The sequence below is a fragment of the Watersipora subatra genome, chromosome 2, assembly GCF_963576615.1.
Source record: "Watersipora subatra chromosome 2, tzWatSuba1.1, whole genome shotgun sequence".
Classification (NCBI taxonomy): Eukaryota; Metazoa; Bryozoa; class Gymnolaemata; order Cheilostomatida; family Watersiporidae; genus Watersipora; species Watersipora subatra.
Window position 1 is genome coordinate 27319450 of NC_088709.1, and position 19961 is coordinate 27339410.

The window sequence follows — 19961 nt, forward strand, 5'->3', positions numbered from 1 at the left end:
TTTCTGACTTCTAAATTTACAATTATCCGGTATGAAAATCTGACTAAAGGAGCTTTCACTCACTCCAAGGTTTTAGGAGTCATTGAATATGGTTTCTGCACAAATGAACAAACAAACTGTATATGCATCAATATGAAATAGACATCGGTAAATCAGTGTGCACCTTTATCAACCAAGTGAAAATTAAAGGTCTATCATCATGATTTAGATCCTACTGATGAAAATATGTATGTTCACATATAACAGTATCTGAATATGACCAAAAGTACTAATAAGCCCCGACTGCTAGCAAGTTAACTAGTTAGTTTAGTTATTAAAATATGTTATGTAAGTCCAGAGACAGCATCAAGTTATAAACGATAACTAGTCAGATTAACAAGGTTGGTCAATTGTTATTGATAAAAAATGCTAATAAGCAAGTATACAGATAAAAAATTTGCCTTTTTTTTTAATAATTTGAACATAATTTCTGTAAAATAATAAGTAAATCTGGAAAAAAGTGCAGAACATAGGCATAGAGTTTTCCAATTGATACATTTGTACTTGGTACTTTTCAGGTTTTGTACTAGTCTGCCACGGCAAAAAAATTCACCATCTTCTATATAACCGAGTCTGTGTTTTTTCGTTAATTCCGCCATAAGGTTACAGGTGTTCATATAAACATAAACTATTTATCATATATTTTGCAAAATATTAACCATAACCCCAATCTGGTTCATTCTGTATTTAACCAAACTTAATCAAACAGTATCACACAAAATATTTTATCTCTAAAAGTGGCTCAACGCAAGTTATATTTAAATGTTATATTTTATGCAAACAGTTAGAAAAAAATAATGCCAATTTCTAAAATACCAATCCAAATCGATCACAGTTCAGAATGCTCAAGGTTTATTTGAATAACAAATATGGAATACACACAAGGCAGCTGTAAGTAATAGTCTAGTATAGTCTGTAGTAAGTCAAATCTATTCTACGCTTATATACTTGTCATTACATTCCATGCTTATATACTTGTCATTACTTGTCACTACATTTGGTTGTACTTGTCCATACTAGTCATTGTGTTATTTTGCTTTTTAATTAAAATTTCTAGATGACTATGTGCCACACCTTGTTTTAAGGTTCACGCGAGACTATCACGATAGTAACAAGTATGCATGTTTAAAAGAATCAACTGCCTTAAAAGAATCAACTGAGGAAAAGGTCTACTGAGCAGTTATATAAAATAAGCATTTCCTTATATATTCGAGGCATACATAACTTTCAGCTCGTATAGAATTGTATAGCCATCTACAAGTTTTCTAGCCTACGTATTCCATATTTGGCCATGCAATATGAAACATAGTGTTTCGGGCGATTTTCCTTAATAGTAGCCTTATGACAGGCCTTGGTTTTTCTCCTTTGCTACATTAGTCTCGTAAAATGGCTTTTTGTCTTTTTGTCTGGCTATTATTTTTTTGCAACAGTTGAAATGATTCATAAATCCAGACATCGTCAAAAGAACATTTTACATCTTCACTTTGGTTTCCCAGCAGCATCAGTACTTTTAAGTAACCTGGAACCTTGAAGTATGGCAAACTGATCAACGGTAAGCTGTCCAATCCGTTTTTTATTTTAAAAGATTTTCACTCCTTTCAATCACTTCTCAGCATCTTAATATAGTAGTTAGTAGTGTTTGTAGTCATAGGGTAGGACTCCAAGGAGTCATTTTTAAAATTTATGCAGACCTTTTATTCTTGATTCTTCAGACCATTTGTGAGTGTGCGGCCAATGAGCCTGGTCTAGCTAAGCATCTTTTACAGGCTTGTCTTCTTTGAGGAGTTGCTCTATCTTCTTCACAGCTTGTTTAGCCTCTCTAAGCTGTGGAAGACGTTGTGAAAAACAATAGAGATTTTTCATACCTCTTGCATAAATATACCTTGGGTTTTTCTGTAGAGTTTTTCTGTTAGTTTGCATATAGGAGTATTCTAATATGACCAAAGTTACTAATAATCCTAAAAAGCTAACTAGTTAGTCTTTTAACTATGTTATGTAAGCCCATTAAAAGCACAAAGTTACCAAAATATAATTAAGACAAGAAGTTTTTTGGTCTTTATTAAAAACACATGTTCATCCATTAAGTTTAAAAATAAACAACAGTTGCATTTCTCGAATAATTTGAACACAACTTCGGAAACATGAAAAGGCAATCTGAAAAACAAAGCTCAGAACGCAGGCTTGGCACTGTCAGATCGGTACATTTATACTTTGTACTTTTCAGGTTGCGTACCAGTCTTCAAGGGCAAAAAAATATCCCTATTCTCAGTCTAAACTAGTTTGTGTTGTTTGATTAGGTCTGCAGTAATGTCACAAGAGTTCATATAAGCATACATTTTCTATCATTTTTTATGGAAAATATAAATTGTTAACCCAACATGGTTCATTGTGTATTTAACCAAGCTTAATTCAACAAGATCACATAAAAGATTTTAAGCTCTAAAGGTGCTCAATACATGTTATATTTAAATGTTATATTTTATGCAAACAGTTAAGAGAATTTAACTTCTATTTATGAAGTACGGATCCTAATTGATCACAGTTCAGGCTGCTAAAAGTTTGTTTAATTAACTAATATTAAATATAAACAAAAGAGCTATATGTGACAGTTTAATGCAGTTGGTGGAAAGTTGAATTTCTTCCATGCTTTTCTACTTAAATCATTGCGTTAGCTTGTTTTTTAAGTAAAATTTCCTGATAACTGGGTGCAGCACCTTGTTTTGAGGATTACACGAGACTGTCTTAACGGTAAAAAAAAGCATGTTTAAAAAAATAAACTTCCTCGCATCTAAAAATACAATTATTTGAAGTGGAGAGACTTTTTTACCTTGTGAACTGGTATTGCTTCTAATATCCTGTATATCATGCAAGTTTGTACCATGCATAGCTATTATTGCCGAAATTATGAGTTTAAAATGATTAGAGAATTAGGGGTTTTCGAAGCTGCAAATTTGCTCGATGTTAGCTTTCTTTTTTGTTTCTTTCACAGCCACAAATCATTACAATATGCGATTGTAAGGTTTACAGTCCGTTCATTGAAAACGAACTCAAGTTCTCAAGTTACTGTTAAATATGCTGCTTGGTACATAATAGCATGCCATATATATACATAGATGATATTATTTTCCATTTTTTTTGAAGATCTCCAGGCTATGTTTAGCGTTGATGTTTTTATATTAGAAACAGCTTTCTCTGCTCTTGACTTATTTTCCGGTATCGGAAAACAGTTTTTCTACATGTATTATGATGAATGTAGCTATTTTAAGCATATTTGTATTTAGTTAGCATTTATTTGTATTTCTAAATATTTTTATATCACAAGTAATCATAAGACAACACAAAAATCTATCGAGTTTGGTCTGTTCAAAAAGAAGGTAACTTCTAATCAGTTTATATCTACTCATGAAAAAGGTCTAATCAATAAACAAAAGATCTCCTAATTCATTTAAAGTCACACAGAACCTTCATCTCAGTCAAATAGAATCACATAGACATCTGCTAGTTTTCTAGCCTCAGTAGTCCATTATGAGCGACTGGATATGAAACATGGTGGCGGAAGTGATTCTCATCAATGACAGCTTTATAGCATTTCTTTGCCTTCTCCTTCTCCCTAATACCGTACAGGATGAATTTATTCGCGGAGTTATATTTCGCGAAAATTGTCTTTTCATGCATATTTGCGGATGAATTTATTCGCGGCTGAAAACTGCCACTCTCTAGGAAAAGTTAACTCTATTACGTCTAGCAATAGAGTTAACCTTACGCATGCGCGGCTGCGCGCATCGTTTTCTATTTAGCTTACAAGGACGGGTGGATCGTACTAAGCTATAAATTCTTTGTTGCGTTCAGAGGTTTTCACGAATATTCACAGATTTGGAGGCCTTTGATGAACCAACAATTTGTGGTAAGTAATGAGTTTTTCACATTTACTAAATTAGTTGAATCTTACTTTGGTTCTTCGTTAATACGCAATATTCATGTTTTCCATCCCTACCAATTCATTATTTGTTTTAGTGTGAGAGAGAGATTTTTCATCATACACGGAAGAACAATGATTGCAAGGGTGGTGTATGTCATTTTTAGAAGATCACGAATCATTCAGGGAAGTCTGGAAATTCAGATAGAAGTGACTGCGGCTACTTACGAGGATAATATATCTGATTTAAAAAAAAGAGCAAAAACGCCTTTACGAGCACAAATCTTTGGCCAGCCGGCAGAACTTTGCTATAGTAAGCTACGAGGAGAGTTCTGATGATAACTTCATTACCAGCCTTGTAGTAGCAAGAGAATCGCCTTTAACATCTACCCAAGACAGTGACAGCGATGTAGAGCTGCTATTACCAAAATAACTAGTCAGAGAGCGCCATTACACGCTAGTATTCACTTATCAAGAGTATCAGTTTAATTTTATTGCTCTAGACAACCGCCATATAGACTAAACTGTTTATATTTACTCCATCGTTTGTAAAATTTTATTTGTACACTCAAGTTTGTAATAAATTATAATATATCTATACATGAAATAAAATATATAATTTAATCATGTTTGCTGCAGCGATATCAAGGAGTTGTTGTCAATGAAGGGGTCTAGGTTGACTGGTTGCTTCTCTGCCAATATTCCTGCCTTGATGATTATTACTACTTGTCTCTAGTTTTCGTAATCGGAGTAGGTTGTTTTATTCTCAATCTGCAGTAAACACTAAAAAGAAAAAATCTTAACAAGTGTCAAGGAAGTACAAAGACAATAGCTGAAGTATTTAATGAAAGCGATCAATTTTTAAACAAAAGAATTAACTAATGCAGTTAATAATGGAAAAACGTATCTGCACTGCACATCAAATACATACCATAATGTCCAGATCAGAATCATGATCGTCCTCAACTTCGGTATTCGAGATTGATGAAGTTGATTTCAATGTAAAAAGACTAGGAGAGCTTTTTTGCGATGATGAAGCCATGCCGAACTACTTGCAAAAACCTTGAATAATTTTGTAAAGTTTGCTGCAATGGCAATAAAACTCGAACCCCGGCGAGGATTTTAAAGAAGTTTTGGAACTCGGCTACGTTTAGTACTTCTGCCTAGTGGCTATTTTCGCTATGACGCCATTCTGCCTATCTTGTGACAACCTTGAATAACTTTGTAAATAAATGTCATGCATTGGCAATGGTGTTAGCTCAAAGCCTAGGCAATGATTTTAAAAATGTTTTAGAACTCACCTACGTTTAGTAGTTATATTAAAAACTAGCCTAGCGACTAGTTTTCAATTTGATGCAGTAGTTATTCTCCCTTGTGATAAAAAATAGAACTAATTATTCACGGAATTTAATAATTCGCGGAGTTGACTGTTCGCGAAATCGCGAATTTTTATATCCATCGGATATTTTCATCCTGTACGGTAGTCTCATAGAACAGTCCCTTATCACTCTCGTGTGACTGTTGATATGATTCAGGAATGTAGATATCATCAAAAGACCATTCTACATCTTTAGGTTTTTCTCCAAGCAGCATCAGTACTCTAGGGTAAAATATGGGAGCAGAGGCACAACCCGGTTTTAGTGCAACGCATATAGCTTCTTTAGCCTCCTCGAGAAACGATTTAGCTGTAGCAGAGTTATCGGGTTCCAAAGTGTAGAAACACCAGACAAGAAAACTCAAGTATTTTGCATCACCATCTACAACAGTATGTACTTAATCAGTGGATTTTGGGTAAAAGGCTTCTCGGGCAAATGTTAAATTTCGAAATAAGAAAAGCAATGTTTAGAGCTGACCATCAGAATCTGATGTAAAATACAATACAGCAATTCTTAATGACTAAACACTAAAAGTATATACTGAAAATCTACTGATTACTGATGTAGTCATTTATATTTTAATATAAATATTGCTGATATTTTACACTAGTCAAAATATTCCTTACCATATGGAAACACCTCTTCCGGTTGGTCCATTCTCTCTACGTAGCTCTTTACTTTCTCTTTGTGTTCTTCATAGTATTGAATAGCCCATTTCCACATGTAGACCTCAGCGCAAATGTTTGGTCCTCTCTCTACTGGGCTGGCTTTAGCTTCTAGTGATTCCTTGCCTTATTTTAGAGCTTTGTCTAGCATCTCAATTCGCTCTTGTTTCTTGGTCAGACGAAGGGAGTGTTGTAAAAATGCTTTTCCAACTTTCGCATAATGATTGGAATAAATTTTAGATTTGTCACCACTCTCCATAACTTCAATCATTTTATCAGCACAAAAAAGAAGATCAATAGAGTCAGCAGACTCCACTCCAAGTGCTTCCAACAAGCTTGTGAGTTCAAGTGCTCTCCAAACCTTTTGGTACCGCCGTAATTCAGCAAGGCAACTCCACACTTCCAGCTTATAAATCCACTCTCCAGAACCTTGAAGTATGGTGAGCTGATCAACGATAAGCTGTCCAATCTGTTTTCTTCTTTCAAATTCCTTCCACTCCTTTCCTTCACTGCTCAGCATCTTGATATAATAGTAGTGGTATGTGTAGTCATAAGGTTGGTCTCCAAAAAGCAATTCTCTGAATGTCTGCAGACCTTTGGTTCTCGAATTTTTAGACCTTTCATGAGTGTGCAGCCAATAAGCTTGTTCCAACTGTGCGTCTTTTGCAGGCTTGTCTCTTTTGAGGAGTTCCTCTATCTTCTTTGCTGCTTTTTAGACTCTTTGCACTGAGGAGGTCGTTGCTCAAGACAATAGAGACCTTTGTTACACATCGCATGGATACTTTTTCGGTTTTTTTGTAGAGCAAAATCAATGTATTTTTTCAAATCTGCTCCTTGTTCTTTTTTTAAAATGAAAGTTGCTGCAGTGAAGTTTGCATCTGTGTACCACGTATCCTCATCAAGTGGCAGTGTGCACAGGCTGCCAATTTTCTTTTTAGGGAAATCAGAGAACAGCGAGTATTTCCATGTTTTGAAAAACTTCTTTAAATCTCTTGGCTCTGCAACAGATGTATTATTTTATTGAAACTTGAGCAAGATGTAAGTGAACGTAACAGCTTTATGATGAGCTTCTTGAATTATAAGTAAAGTTACCTCTATTTAATTAAGTGATTCTTTATTACAAAAACAAGAAACTTTCCCCTCAATCACAGTAAAACGATTTGACCAAACATTTCCTTGAACTGGAACAGTCCCTGAAACCGGCAAAGGGAACTGACCAAGGAACTAAAACCGGCTAAGGAACTGGCCAAGGAACTAAAATTGGCTAAGAGAATTGGCTAATAAATCAAAACAAGCTCAGGGAATTGGCAAAGGAACTTGAACTGGCTAAAGAGCTAAAACTAGCAATGACCAGTATTATACGTAATCCTGAAACAGGCGCAGTGAGCCATATCATTACAGTTATTGTAAGATGTTGACATCATCGTAAATACAGCTGTAAAAATAATAAAGACAGATACCTTCTGGCAATATAAGAATGCACATTGGTAAAGCAAAACCTAATGAACATACATGTAGTAAAGCGACTTCATCTGACCAACAAATTCTACAGATCAACATCGTTTAACAAGTGAACACAGAAAAAACAACAATTTTCATTGTAGACCAATCAAAAGCTTTTAATAATGTAGGAACAATATCCAGTTTAACTTATGCACCTTTGGACTATTAGGCCATGCTGTGTTATGTATATAAATTATGTGTTATTATATAAAGACTAGTATATATAACTAGAAATTCCACTGTCATACAGCCCACGACCAAAGTAATAATGGAAAAAAGAAAGGGTACTGTTGGTTGTTGAAAAAGTAGTTCTCAGCAGGAATTGACAGAGTATAATGTAAATGAGACTTGTTTGAGATGATATAAAATAAATTTGAGGGAGCACGACTCTAAAAGGGCCCAACAGAAATAACAGAAATGTAACAGAAATAAATATTAATAAAATAAATAATTAACTATCTCAAACTTAGGTTTTACAATAATAAAATAAATATTAATTCAAGCTGTAGACCTAAACTACTGTACGTAATTTAAATAACAACAGCAATAATGAAATATGTTTATTATATCTCTTATTATATTGAAATGCAATATTAAAAGTAAATGGCAAGCTGCAGTGTAACATACAATTTGAAAGTTGGTTGTTGGTTAAAATAAATATTAATTCAAGCTGTAGACCTAAACTACTGTAAGTAATTAAACTAACAACAGCAATAATGAAATATGTTTATTATATCTCTGAAATGCAATATTAAAAGTAAAATATATTGTAATATACAGTTTGAAAGTTGGTTGTGTTGAATGTAGAACGGTTTTGACAGTGATATGTAACAGAAATAAATATTAATAAAATAAATATTTAACTATCTCAAACTTATGTTTTACAATAATCGAATAAATATTAATTCAAGCAGTAGACCTAACCTACTGTACGTAATTTAACTAACAACAGCAATAATGAAATATGTTTATTAAATCTCTTATTATATTGAAATGCAATATTAAAAGTAAGATGGCAAGCTGCCGTGTAATACACAATTTGAAAGTTGGTTGTTGGTTAAAATAAATATTAATTCAAGCTGTAGACCTAAACTACTGTACGTAATTTAACTAACAACAGCAATAATGAAATATGTTTATTATAGCTCTGAAATGCAATATTACAAGTAAAATATATTGTAATATACAGTTTGAAAGTTGGTTGTGTTGAATGCAGAACAGTTTTGACAACGATATGTAACAGAAATAAATATTAATAAAATAAATAATTAACTATCTCAAACTTATGTTTTACAATAATAAAATAAATATTAATTCAAGCTGTAGACCTAACCTACTGTACGTAATTTAACTAACAACAACAATGCCAACAATAAAGAAATATGTTTATTATATCTCTGAAATGCAATATTAAAAGTTAAACGGCAAACTGATGTGTAATATATAGTTTGAAAGTTGGTTGTGTTTTGATGAATGTAAAATGGTTTTGACAGCGATATGTAACAGAGAGCAGGCGTTGGCATTTACGCATCTGGAAGTTTTATGCAAACTGGAGTGAAATAAAGAAATATTCTTGTCATTAAAGGGCGTTGTAGTAACGCCCTACCTTGTAGATAAGATGTAAAGAAATCTGGCTGCTGTTCTAGATAATTTGAAAACCCTTCGGTAATTGGACAAAAACGTAGGCTGATAAACTGTGTACCACATTTTCGTACCTGTAAATCTACGCCTCAAACAGTACATAAACAGTACACAGTAAACAGTTCTATTATCTGTCGCACGGCTTTATTGGCGTTTCGTAGGTCGGTCGAAACTATTAATAAACCAAGCTGTTCAAGCGTTTTGTGGCGATTTGTGGCAAGACTTTATCGTTCTATTCTCTGTCGCTCGGCGTTTCAATTTCCGGTCTTAACTTTTATTAAACGAAGCTTTTCAAGCGTTTTGTGACGATTATCGTCCTAATAAATCTGTCTATTTATGTATAATCCGATCAGATGGGTTAGTTTTAGGAATTTGCGGTAACCTTTCAAAGGCTTGGTAACATATTTAAATAGGTTTATATGCGTTTTGTATCATTATTATACTTAAACGACTTTACTGAAAAATAGTTAAATTTGTTGATAGGATTTCGTTGCAAGGGTTTGGTGACGGCCATTAACGGATAATTTTTCGGAAGTTGTGTGCACATGTGCATTTATCATAATTCTCCCAACCAATCGTTCCACTCTTGTTTGGTCGTGGGATAAAGAACCAATAAGTTTAGCCAATCCTTAACATCTCTATTGTGATCTATTCTAATAAGTTTCGCGCTTATAATTGTATTTGAGTTAAAAATGGAATTTTAACAAGATAAGCCAATGCACGGACAGCCATTGTTGTTGGTCAACAATCAAAGGAATTGCATTTTGTGCCACGACAATGTAGGTTAAATTCATAGATATATAAACCATATATAAATTCATAGATATATAAATTCATAGATATATAAGGTTTATATATCTATGGTTAAATTATATTGGTTTGTTAATAGATGTCAAAGGTCAAGTTTATGCATTTGTTGAAAACAATACTAACATACAAAACCTTGGTTTTTGCCTAAATGGATAACTGGGTATTAGAAATCTGTTTTAATGTTGGTACACGCGAATTGTTGTAGAAGTTTGTGAATACTGAGTATGATGAGATGCCATTGTGACTTAATTTACAGGGCTCTTCTACAATGTACCTAGCTACATTTCCATATATTTCTGTTTTAGTAAATGAGTCAGTTATGATCTGCTTCACACCAAAGTTAAAACTGATGTTACGTGTTCATTAAACATTTTAATGTAGTTCAATAATCATTAACATTTAATCCTTACACATAGTTTACATATCTATAGCTAGACAGGTCTGGAAATATGATAACTACCCTGTTCTATGTTGTTTTTCACTATAGCCTGAGTTGAATAATTACTTACAAAAATAAAAGATGCAAAACTAGCAGCATTTCAATTTACATACTAACAACTAGGTCAAAGGTAAGTTTTAAAACAAACTAACAGAGGCTATGATTTTTTTTCCAAATAACTGCAAAAGTCACCGCACTCATTCTATAAGACATATATCTGAAAGGATACGGTCGGTTAATAGAGAAAAAACTTTTTTTTTCAACTTATTGATGGTTTCCTGGAAACAGTGTTAGTGCACTCATTACAAATATATTGAGAATACCAACCATTTTCTTTTGCTGCCATTTCCTTTTTTATATCAACTTCTGATGTAGTAAAATACTCAACAGTTGAAGCTAAGTACCTTCAAGATAAAGCGGTTCTACCGAATTCAACATGTTATATTGCATAAAGCCATTGCCCAAGTAGGTTGAAGCCAAGTGCCTTTAAGATTAAGAGTGTTCTATTGAATGCAAGCTGTTTTATAACATAAAGAGTTGATTGATCTGTTTAGTCAATACAATTGTGAAGACATCTCTTCGAAGATTTCTTCATACATCATTAGCATATGAATGGCCAACATTTGAGCACATCAGCCATTGCTGTAAACTAACAATACATTGTATTAAGTAATTAGTAATTTGATTGATCAATATGAGGCCTTTCCCTAACAAAAAATATCCCTGATTGAAACTTCCCAACAGCTGCAGTAGAAACATAAGTACAGTCACATTACAAGGATAATACATTCAAAGCTCTTTTATTCTCTGTACAGCGCATGATTAGGTAAATATAGATTTTAAATAGAGTGACTAGACAGAGCTCGTCATGAGTTTTCAATGATTGAAAATGACTGGCAATGACTGCTGGTTAGAGAATTAGACTAGGATGGGGACTATCGGCTGTACCGTGTCATTAGTAATTTGATTGGTCAAAATGAGGCCTTTCCCTAACTAAAAATTATCTGGTAGAAACTTCTTCAACATAGGCCGGGGGAACACTAGTAAAGAGTCACGTAACAACCGCAATACAATCTAAGCTGTTATATTCTCCATCTAACGCATTTTTAGTTAAATATATATTTCCAACAAAGAAACACAACAGGACCTCAAAATAAGTCTTCAATGGCTGAAAATGAGCTCGCAATGACTCTCACACAAGCCATTGTTGATTATACTACACACAGCTACTATTGACAGCATGCATACGTTATCAAACATACTGAGCTCTTCCATTTCTCATATGCATGGTTAGTCTAAATGCTGGTTCACATTTTCTGTGAACCAGCATTTAGAAAAAAGTCCGATTGCAGGTTCACATTTCACGTGAGCCAGGTGTGTCGGGGTTGTCCTCTCAAAGATTATTTGTCAGTTATGCGCACCGTAAATCGATGGCATGAGTAAGGCAAGGCAGAAAGATCGGGAATGATTGTAGCAGTAAATAATTCCAAATAGTTCAACAAGCATCGACAGCGGCCTGTGCAATATGCACCACTTTAACGATGGTGATGACTTATCTTGGATTGCTTGATCAGTGTTCTTTCATGGCAGTTGCTGCGGGAAATTTACTGCATTACGTTAGGACTGAATGGTATACACTTTGTTTCCATTGTGTGGATGATGTGAACTTGGAATTGTGTGCACATGGATATATTGTGTAACAAGTGTTTCAACAGGCAGGTTGTGGATCATCGCCAAAATCTTTTTTAATGTAAAAAATTCTACGCCATAGGACAATAAGTAGTAAAATATTTTTTTTATGCTTACTAGTACGGTAAATGTCTCAGCGAAACCAGATTAATGTATGCATGAAACATGTTTAAAATTGAATTATAGGTGGTACAACATTTTATTGCGCATGATTCTTAAGTATCATTTCCATCATTGGCAATCATGAAACATTCTATAAAAATTTCCGAGTAAGAAAACTTGCTAAATTTGTTGATTTTTATTTTGTGTATGACTTGTGGATTGATGAAAACTTACGGATTAACCACATCATGGTAACATAGTGATGACAACACTATGCTTTAAACTATTAACTGTCATAAAAGCAGATGGCTTTGTGAGAGTGTGGAAAATTTTATCACACCAATCAGATCAAGACAATCTGTCCAAGACAATCAGACCAAGACAATCAGACCATACAATCAGACCAACACAATCATACCAACACAAACAGATCAACAAAATCAGACCAACGCAATCAGATCAACACAATCAGACCAACACACTCAGATCAACACAATCAGACCAACGCAATCAGACCAACACAGTCGGACCAACATAATCAGTTCAACACAATCAAATCAGCACAATCAGACCAACACAATCAGACCAACACAATCATACAAACGCAATCATGCCAACACATTCGGACCAACACAATTAGACCACAACAATTAGACCAACACAATCATACCAACACAATCAGACCAACACAATCAGACCAACCCAATCATACCAACATAATCAGACCAACACAATCAGACCAACACAATCAGACCAACACAATCATACAAACGCAATCATGCCAACACATTCGGACCAACACAATTAGACCAAAACAATTAGACCAACACAATCATACCAACACAATCAGACCAACACAATCAGACCAACCCAATCATACCAACATAATCAGACCAACACAATCAGACCAACACAATCAGACCAACACAAGCAGACCAACATAATCAACATAATCAACATAATCAGACCAACACAGTCAGATCAACACAGACTACACCTATGTATTGGAGGGTTAAAACCAATTATTACCACTGACAACTAACGAGTATTATAACTTACATCAACCACCATCACTAGCAACTAACCAGTACTATAACTTACATAACTATCATCACTAAAAACTAACCAGTATAATTGCTGACACCAACTGCTATCGGTTAAAGTATGAATAGGATTGTATTGCCAAAATGTTCACTAGATAATTATTGTATTTGGAAACAAGCTAAAGGTTATGCTTTTTGATAATACATCTACTGTTGGGTTCCAATAGCTGAGATATTATAGAACTTTGTTTATGGACTTTGCCACATTTTATTGTTGGAAGAGGGTTGATAAAGGGATCTTGCTTCATATCTACTATATGTGACTACTATCGACTACTGCTAATGTAAGTCGTTTCATATGCTAAGTTCTAAGAGTTTATTAATGTAAAGTGAAGTTTATGTGTTGTCAGTTTTGTATGGATTTTATGCAAAGCTTAGATTTAATATGCCACTTGCGGAATACTACTATTTTTATCAATTGAATCTGTAAAGCTGTTCTTATTTATGTTCTGCAATTTTTCTTGTTGGTAGTAATTTTCTTCTAATTAAATGATGTATGCATACATTTTAGAGCCCTGATTCCGGCACATGTGCAATCAATAATGTAGAACATTATTCTACTGATAGAAGTTAATAATTGTAAGTGTATACTATACTATGTGGTTTTAATTGAATTATTATGCAACATTGCTTATGTATGTGGAACTTGATGCTAAACTGTTTACTTCCGTAATATTGTACTTTTGATAATTTTTGCCTGTTAGTGTTATGCAGATATATCTTTGTACAAAGTATAATACTAACATCATTCAATATTACGGGACACAGAATTTTGGAATAATAAAACTAGTTGCCAAAGACCTACACTATTACCCTTGACCTTGATTCATGCGTGAACAGTGCTAATTAAGACCCACCACCTACTGTCAACTTGGTGTGTTCACCATGACTGAAGATGAAAAGCATGGACTGACAACCCTTTAGAATGACCAAACCAGATATAAACAAGAGGTCAGCAGAGCGGCGAGATTATTGTAACAAAGCTATGAGCATCCAAAGACATAGTGTATATGTTGACATATGTGTATATATGTTCCAACCATACGCAGAGAGGAAGTCAATGAATTGGAACTAGTTTATTTGTTAGCCAAGGAAATGTTCACAAATAAAAAAAAGATGTTATGTTTTCTAATCTCAAGACATTCATGAGACGCTCAGTTTTATACGTAAAACAGCTTGAAGACATGTGCAGTGAACTTATTTTGGAAAGAACGCCTGAACTTTTATGTAGGTTCAGTGACACTAAACAAGAAATTGAATGTTATTCTCTTAGTAGTGAAGAAAAAGCTTTACTTTCAGAGGCTGATAATGGTTTTCTATCTTTAGAAGCTAGTGTTATTGACTGTGAATTCAAACATTGTGCTAGTCTTTCACTTCGTAGTCCTAAAGTGCAAACTATCAGAGAAGCTAATGCTTTGGTTTCTGGTTCTGAATCTGAAACACCACCAAATCCTTCTTTTGATCAAAGTGATTCTCATTTTGCAAATAGCAAGGCGCTCGAACGTAGTGCGGTCGCCAAGTCAGCTTTAACTGCCGATCACAGGGAGTCTACTATACCACGTCATCAGGAGTTAACCAACCATAGTGACACAAATAGGGAGTCCTGCCATAATAATATACAAATGTTATTGAGCGTGCCGGTTAATCGTAACATAGTTAATCGGTTGTCAGTTGTCTTAATGTTTGATACTTCGTTTGGCAACAAACCGTCGTCTTGTTCGACCAAACATGTTAACATTGACTCTCGTCGTACACTCCATGATATCCAGGTCCTTGTGAATGAAATTCCCAGATGACGTTCCATGTTCTCAAAATCCTCCCCTCCCATTTATCAAGAAGCATCAGCAAAGAGCGGATACCAACACAGGCTAGAATTATCTACACCAATGGCTCATCAAGTAAAGGTTGGAAATATATAAAAAAAAGAAACACCATCTAGTATAACCTAATTTACAGTAACACCCTATACACTACCATCAGGAAATCTTTCTTCTCTAAGCAAAGAGGTTGCTGTAACACTTTCTTATTTTACAAGGAATCATTCAAAACAGTGCAAGGGAATCTGCTTGTGGGTAATGGAACGAGGGTTTTTACTGTAATAAATTATATTAGGTGAAAGACAGTCTCGTCGAAGGTCATAGAACGAAAGTTGCTTTGCAGTAAAAATAAACTAGATGTATAGGCATTCTAGAATAAACAAACTTGTAACAGCGGTAGGTGTTTTTGTGTTTATAGAAAAAACCAAGAATAAATTGTGCTTATGTGAGATTATATCAAATGCAATGCTCTGCTGAATAAAAACTGCAATAGAGCAAAAATGGTCAGGTCATACTATAGATCTGCTACCGGTAACACATGCAACCCGGTACCACCTGCCACATTGAAAAGGGTTGGTGGAAACCCCCAAGGGCGGATGAATCTCTTATAAGAAATCAACAGCTGTCTACCACAATGGAGTGGAGCTCCAATAAGGCGTTGGATGCCCTGTACTACAGGCTTCTTCGGCAGCTCCTGCTCCTCTGATCTTCCTCAGATGTATCGGCCGTGCCTTCCCTCTGGCCGAGGGTGATCTGAGATGAGAGAAGCACTTGATCAGTGTTAGGACCACCCAAGTTTGCTTTAATAGTCCTGGCGGTTTGTTTTTCACAACTCTTCTGCTAATTCAAAAAGCAGGGAACAGCTGCATATGGTATTCCAGGAACCAAACACCCGGAGAAGAGTAGTTACTGGTGGTATGTCTTGAATAATGGTGGTAATATTCAAGCGCCAGGGATTTCTTTTTAGAGTGGGAAGGACTTTTCAGGCCTATGGTAACTATGGCCCGCTTTAAACCAGGCAGCCCTTGATCAATAAAGTGCTCCAGTCTACCCACGGAATACCAGAGGAGGTGCTCTGGTATATCTGCTCAACTTCCCCTCAGAAAACAAAAATGACTATTGCAACCTGGAACGTCAGAACGATGATGACCGGAATGTCAACGGACAAAGATTTAGACCCAGCGATTACTACTATCAGGAAACCAGCTACCATAAATTCGGAGCTCTCTCACCATGGTGTCGACATTGCTGTATTGCAGGAAACACACCTAGCGGGCACTGGTACAATCAAAGAAGCAAACTATACTTTCTTATGCTTTGGCAGACCACCTGAGGATTCAAGAATCTATGGTATTGGCTTTGCGATATCCAACCGACTGCTCTGTAGCTCACAAACACCAATGTCAATGATTGCATATCAGTGCTCAAAGTCAACACCAAGCAAGGAACAATCTTCACTATCAAAGCTTATGCCCCAACTTTAGCTGAAAGCTCTGATGATAAAGACTGTTTTTACCACACCCTGGAATACACCATCCGCAAAGCCTTCATCTCGGAAAGGGTAATTCTTCTAGGTGATTTCAACGCAAGGATTGGTGAGGATCAATCTAGCTGGCCCGAATGCATTGGACACTTTGGTGTTGGCAACATAAATGAGAATAGACAGCGTCTACTACAACTATGCTGCAAAAACAACCTGGTTGTCACCAACACCCTATTTCCGGGGAAACCGCACAGAAAAGTGTCATGGTGTCATCCTAGTTCAAAGAAATCACATCAACTTGACTTCGTGATCACCAGATCTAAGCATAAAGAAGAATTCCTCAACACACGATCGTATCACAGCGCTGACTGCGATTCTGACCACAGCCTTGTGGTGTCAAAGCTGTGTCTTGAGCCAAGACCATGCCATAATCAAATCAAGGCATCAAAGAAGATAGATGTGTCAAACTTCCGGAACCAAAAGCTTCAGGAGTGTTATCATCAATCACTTGATAAGAAGATAACTGCTATCAATACTCACACATCCCCTGAAGTACACTGGGAGCAAATAAACTCTTCGATCCACAATGCGGGTTTAGAGGCCTTTGGTCTGAAAAAAGGCAAGATCCTGACTGGTATAGCCACTCTCGTGAACTTCTAGAACCTGCTCTTGAGAGGAAACGAGCTGTCATGTTTAAGTACAAATCCCGGGCTACAAGACAAACCCTCGCTGACTACCGCTCAGCAAAAAGTGAAGCTCAGCGGACCGTGAGACTGTGCGTGCAGACTTACTGGGACTCTCTCTGCACCACCATCAAAGTAGCCAGAGACTCTGGTAACATAAAGGAGATGTTCAGGGCTATCAAAGTGGCTATGGAACCAACAAAACAAAATAGAGGAGTTTTGAAAAAGAAAGATGGAACAGTTATTGAGAATAGAGATGTAAAGCTAGATACATGGATTGAACACTACAGTGAACTTTATGGTTCCGAAGGAAATGCTGACAGAGAGTTTATAGATAGACTGGCTGGTTTACTAGTCAGATTAGACCTAGACAAGCCACCTGACCTTGATGAAGTTGTTAGGTCCATCAAAAACCTGCACTTGGGTAAAGCTGCTGGCATGGATGCGATTCTGCTCAAACTTCTCAAAGTGGGACCAGACTCGTTATTCAAGCAAACACACATATTCATGGAAATGGAAAATGGAACCAGCCAAACCGGCAGACCTCGTCTTCGGTTCAAAGATGTCTTGAAACGAGACCTGAAAGACTTATCCATGCAGCCTAAGACATGGACCTCTGCCTCCAGGGACAGACCTAACTGGCTGAGCTTGCTGCATGCTGGCTGCAAAGCTGATGCACAAAAAAACATTAAAAAAGCTTCGGCTGCAACGACTGAGCAAGTCTCAGAGATGAAACTAAAACACAATCCAAGCATTGTCATTCGTGACAAAGCATGCTACCACCAGAGCAAAAATGTTTAAACTTCACTCACTGGAACTGAGGAGAACTATCATTAACGATAAATTATTTTGCAAATAAAAATTACGATTAATTGGCAAAGGTGATGATTACTGAATCATTGTCGTGTTTTCTGCCTCCTATTTTTCCAACAGCTAAATGTAGCTAGTTGAGTGAACTTTTGAGAAGGTTTCAGAAAGGAAATGATATTGAAGCTTTAGCCTGCTAAAAGAAACAAAACAGCTTCAGACTACGATAATAAAAGCCTGGAAAAGCATCATGATATAAAGAGACTTTGAGATAAGAATGAACATTAGGGAATCAATAATTACTGTAACAGTATAGCAAGTATGCGTACACTTGCTCTTATCAGCTAAACATTAGAGTGAATATGTTTTGTAAAAAACAACATTGTAAGTCCACTATCAGTGTTTAAAAGTTGATAATGTCGCAAACTAATAAAAAATTTAGCGTGATTGATGAAAAGCAAGACTTAGATAGGTGTCTGCTTTGTTTGTGTTTACGAGTTGACAAAATGAAAAAATAGTGAGTCGATTCTGCAAAAGGCAAAATGATAAACTAAATACATGAACTGCAAAGAATATTTCAGTCTTACTTACTGACTCCGAGAGGACTTGAGGTTGCCGAACAATTATTTTTGCTGTAGAAAAGGATAATGAATCACTCAAATTACTTCCAACTCACCTGACATTATTTCTGCCTCCTGTTACCCTAACAGCTAGGTTTAGCTAGTTGAGGGGAAACTTCCTTGTGAGAATTACTCAGTACCATGATATAGATTTTGGAGTTTGGCTGTTATAGATAACAACCTGATTGTATCTTAGATGTTTGCTGTGAACGGGCAGTTAAAGTAGTTTTATCATTCCATCTCTATAAGCGATGCTGCTTCCCATTATACTGTCTCATCATCAAATATATTAGTTGTTGAAGCCATAGAAAGCAACAAGCTTTTTCTTCTAAAATTTTAAGTTTTATTTTCTGCCAACCTTAAACAAGTTTTTGCAGAAAGGTTATCATGTTCAGTTGTAGATATTTAGAACTGTTATTTCACAAAAGATCATTAAGTCATAACAGGTTTTGTCTAATAATCATTGCTACAACTCAGTTGAGGAGACTTAAGTTTACCAAACCTTTAATAGTGTCTTCTAGAATGTTCTAGACAGTGTTGGTATAAAAGCTTTGGAAAGTTAAAGGCAATAAAACAGCTTCAGTCAACAATGACAAGTTCCTGAACAAACGTGTCGTGACGTGAGGGTAATGTTAGGAATAGATAATCAGTAAAAAAACTTTGTGTCACACAGCAAAGCAAGTTTGCGTACAATTCCTCTCATCAGCTAAATTTTATAAGAAACATGTTTTGTGCAAACCCCATTTTAAAGCTAATGTGAATGGTTGTAGTTTGTTTTTTAAAAGTTTATAAAAAAGGTTTTTCATTTTAAGCTGTTTCTGGATTTTTGTCATTGAGCTTGTTGTGGGTGAATACCTGCAAGCAGGCTTATTGTTATATCTCTCAACAAAATTTTGTTTTAACTTTAATAGAGGTATTTTATTATATGTAATTAGTCCTGCTGCAAACAAAATGAAAAGTTGCAAACAAAAGAATATAAATAGCAATCATATACTGTTTGCAGTCTTCAAGGGTTTTAAGGCATTATTATTTATCAACTGGTTAAAATCAACCAATAAAGTTAAAGTAGCCAAATTTGAAGGATGTAATTCTACTGAGTCAGCTAGGAATTACATTTGGGCTTTGCCGCTTTGTGTGATCAGAGACAACAGTTTCACAAAAGATGAATTGTACACCAAACTCTCATTTTAGCTGGAATTAAATCTCACTCTGATCTCTCATCAATACTGTCACAGGACCCTAATAAATATAGCCCACCAAATAATAAA

General features: G+C 35.4%; 1 pseudogene; it reads left to right on the top strand.

The window, feature by feature from the left end:
* Positions 1-16245: 16245 nt before the first annotated feature.
* LOC137388094 (craniofacial development protein 2-like) lies at positions 16246-17243 on the top strand (annotated as a pseudogene).
* Positions 17244-19961: the final 2718 nt, after the last annotated feature.